This window comes from Mesoplodon densirostris, chromosome 20, assembly GCF_025265405.1.
Source record: "Mesoplodon densirostris isolate mMesDen1 chromosome 20, mMesDen1 primary haplotype, whole genome shotgun sequence".
Lineage (NCBI taxonomy): Eukaryota > Metazoa > Chordata > Mammalia > Artiodactyla > Ziphiidae > Mesoplodon > Mesoplodon densirostris.
The window spans coordinates 25,701,620-25,705,999 of NC_082680.1; the positions used below are offsets into that span (position 1 = coordinate 25,701,620).

General features: G+C 42.7%; 1 non-coding gene across 1 annotated transcript; it reads left to right on the forward strand.

The window, feature by feature from the left end:
- Positions 1-359: 359 nt before the first annotated feature.
- LOC132481404 (small nucleolar RNA U13) lies at positions 360-463 on the forward strand. The gene has a single exon (XR_009530825.1). It is a non-coding gene; the product is annotated as a small nucleolar RNA U13 (small nucleolar RNA).
- Positions 464-4,380: the final 3,917 nt, after the last annotated feature.

Below are 4,380 nucleotides of genomic sequence, written 5' to 3' on the forward strand. Positions count from 1 at the left end.
CCTATCAGGATCCGACTTAGCAAATGTCGTTGCCGCAAAGCACAAGGCTAGCTTCCGCCATTACCGCGGCTACGCTCCGTCATTTCACGACGTACTACCGTAAAGCAATGGCGACCCGGGTTCAAGAGAGGGTGGAGCTATGGAGAGTATATTTGCATGGATAATAGCCGCATCGCTATTTTGTTTCTGTTTTCACTTGCTGAGGTAGAAACAAAAGCAATATCAGGCAATATCGGTGATCGTGATAAAATATACAGGACTTTTTATATCAAGTATAAGTAAATATGCACTATATCTGTCACCCTTACTGTAAAGTTAGTGGGTCGTACCCGGGGCTCCTTAGCCGAGCAGGGACGTTGATCCTTTTGTAGTTCATGAGTGTGATGATTGGGTGTTCACGCGCTTGTGTGACATGTGCCTCCTTCCAACCTTGTTACGCCTGTGGCACATTACCCGTCTGACGTGAACTGTGAAGGATCCTTTTAATCTTGCGACCTTTCGATTACCGGCTGGTTGCTCCTAGTTGTTATCTTTTTGTGTCTAGTACGTAATTGCAAAGCGTGTTTGACGTCGAGTTCTGCGTTAGCTTTGGTTTTTCTCTTCCTGCAGTTAGGTTTTTAATGTTGATTGCCGTGGGTTTTTAAAAAAGAAAAAAAACGGAAGTCGCTGGTAAGCGAGGAGTTTGAAAATGGTGTGTGGCGACGGGGGTTTCGCTAGAAACGCGGCTGATACGGGTGTGGCTCGGGCTCGCCCGCGGGTGTCCGGGCGGCTCCCGGGGTTGGGGTCGTCCGCACCTCTAAGTGGCAGGGGTGGGGGCAGCGGGAGGAGCCACGGCCCCGTGCGACTTTTTGTCCGGGTCGGTCTCTTGCTGCGGGTTCCCGGACGATGGAGTTGAGAACGTTAGAACTTGGGTTCTCCGGGGGCTGCTGATAGTCCCCGGCTTTGCCTGGGCGGTTGCAGATGACTTATCATAACTTCCGTTGTGTGGTTGGTGCCCGGGGAAGCACACCGTATTTGCGCCAAGGCGTGGGCGGGAGCGCCGAGCAACGGGCGGCGGACACGGGGAGGAGTTGGAGAACGGGCGCCGCCACTGCTCGCGGAGGCGTCCGCGGCGTGCGGCCCCGCACCGCGGCTCAAACCCACCTTGTCCCGTCCACCGGCTTGGTTTCCACCCACCGTCCCGCAGGTTACCTCTGGGGTTTGGGATTTTTCTGGCCCCCGAGCCCCAAGGCGCCAAGAGCATGACTTGCGGGGCTTTCAGATCTTGGGGTGGAGGGGCCGCGCCGGGGGGCGTGTTAAGAGTAGGCTCTGGTCCCCAGGGGGCTGTGAGAGTAAAGGGAGACTTAAGGGCTTTCGTCCCGCCTTGGAGACGGCACCGCTTACAGATAGCCGATCTGCGGATCTTGACGGCGAGGGCGTCCTCGCTCCCAACCCCCCTCGCCCGTTCTGTGACCTTGATGGAAAGTTCGGCGACCTCTCCGTGCCTTAATTTTTTTCGAAGGTAAAATGTGGGTAGTAATAGTCCCTACTTCTTAGAATTGTTAAAGTTAAATATACTTAAACGGCTTAGAGCAATTTCTGGTCCGTGGTAAATTTTATACAGGTGTTAGTTTTTATTGTTAAACCACAGCTCCTGTATTAACTTACATTTTCTCTTTTCAGGGGAATGTTATGGTTAGGACCCTTCCTTTCTACGTCTTTCCCTTGGTCTTTCTTTCTCCGGCCAATTGGTGGCACTCATCATTTTCTAAGCAATTTCAAACATTGATTAAAAAGTCCTCCCTAGGGAATTCTCCCCTATCAAGATCTCCCAGATATTGACCCCTATGGGAGCAAGATGGCAATCCACAGACAGTTACTGTATCCTTCCTGTGTGGGACACTGTCTTCCCTGTTCCACGTGCCCTTTGTGCTAAGTGGATCCAAGATCTCACTCCCTTAGGAAAGCACTTGTATTGCAAGCGTTCACCCTCTCCACACTCTGAGTTTCCTGAGGCCAGACACCATGCCTTGCTCTCCAGTGCCTGGCACAATTTAGTTATGCAGTAAATGTTTGCTGAACCCACATGTCCATCCACAGAGGACTGGTTGAATAAAGCACGGTACATAAACACAATGCAGTTCTGTGCAGCCGTACAAAGGAATGAAGACCATGTCTGTGGAGGCTGTGGGACGCTAGGATATATTATTTAAGTGAAAAAAGCAAGGCTGAGGCCATGTATATGTTGCTTCTCTCCTAAGAAAGGTGTGGTGCATTTGCTCACATTTTAAAGAAGCAGCAATGGCAGACTAAATTACAAACTAATAAAAAAGGGTTATATGTAAGAAAAGAACAAGGTGAAAAAAATGGGTGTGGAAGCTAGACTTCGTTTCATATACTCTGTCTTACAGTTTTGACTTTGGTATCATGTAAGTACTTTACATAATTATTTTTTAAAAGCAAATGCAAAGTATTTCCTAAAAGAAAAAGTAAATCATGAATCAAAGTATATATTTCAAGTTACTGGCATAACCGCATGGAAAAATAAGAAACTGACTTTAAAACTCATGATTTTGACTGTATAGCCTTAGTGGGACTTATCCTAAGAACAGAAAGGAATGGGAAAGAAATCAAACTGCATTTAGTAATAGTAACTCTTAGTAATAATACCGGTATTGTTAATTAGATGCTGTCCCATGTATATTTTACACATATGTGTGTATATAAAATAGCAGGTAAGTATCTTAGTGTTGTTAGAAACCAAGGTCTGCGGTGAAAGATAAAGAGATAACAGGTATCAAATCAATGAAGTTAGATGTAACTTCTATAAGCAAAAATTTGAATTGGCAATGGTAGTATGAATTCATGATTAATTTTTCTCTATTTACAAAATACATATACCCTAGCTGTGTCCACTGAAAAGGCCAAGAAGCAATGATAATCCAATGCCTATGAGCAGCCTTAGTGTCCAAATTCATAATCTAAATGCCATTGCCCACTAAGAAGAACCAGGACTCCTTTAGGAAATGACTGATTTTAGAACGGGGGCAAGCAAGGATGGTGTAAGATGAGCTTGTGACATTTTATTATGACAGGAAGCAAAGTAGCTATCAAATACTCCTGAGGTTATGTCAAAAGAACCCAAGAGCAAGGCTGAAGGGGCACCCTTTGGCCAAAGTGGAACAGTTTGGGCTTAAAAAAAGAATAATGACTAATGGATTGAAACATAATCTAATATATACAAATCCATTAATTCATTCATAGTAATACTAAAAAAAATCATCATTCATGCTTGGATCACCTAAGGAACCAACTCTTTTTTTTTGAAAATTGGTAAAAGGAAAAAAATCAAGCATTTATTCTGCTATATATTTCAGGATATCCAAATAGTTTGTAAGGGCAACAAATGACACAGAACTAGTAGAATTAGAAAGTTACTGTTCACAGGTCCTAATGAAGCCCCGGGACTAGGCAACAAACATTCATGGCTATTAGAATTATGAAGTGGAACATTGATGGGAATCTTATAATAGCTGGATCAAGCTAACAAAACCTGAACCCACCGATTTATCTTAACATCACTAAAAGTGAGATAACCCGATACCACGTGCCCCTTGATGCAAGGCAACAGTATATACACACCATCTATGAAATACTGTTGCACAAAAATTGACCCTAAACCTAATCAAACTTCTAGATCTAACTACGAAATGGCAAGAAATAGGAAGGACACAGAGACAGATTAAGACACCAAGACAATATGATCAGCCAAGCTAAGGATACAGGAAATCCCACAAATTACCCAGTTTCTTCAATAAATAACTAGCATGAAAGAAATGGAGTGGAAGAGAGAATTGATACAGTTTTTAAAGACACCTCAATCAAATGCAATGTTGGATATTGTTTTCAATAAACATATTGTAAAGAGATATATTTAAGACAACTGGGGAAATCTGAACATAGTTCTGTTACAGGGTGTTCATATAATTTGTCATCTAAACAGGGCATATTGAGAGTTAAAGGAGACACTTTTAATAGTTATGCTGGTACAAAGGTGTAAATTGGGTGTGTCCTAGGCAAGCTTGATTACCCCGGTATCACAAAACTTTGTGAAATTATTGTTAATTCGATAGTGTTATTATGTTTATTTTTTAACATATTAGTTTCAGCTGTACGATGTAATGATTCAATATATGTATATATTGTGAAATGATCACCACAAGAAGTCTAGTTAACGTCCATCACCACACAATTAAATGTTTTTTCTTGTAATAAAAACTTTTAAGATCTACTCTCTTAGCAACTTTCAAATATACAATGCAGTGTTTATTAATTATAGTCACCATGCTGTACATTACATCCCCAGTACATATCTATTTTATAACTGGAAGTTTGTACCGT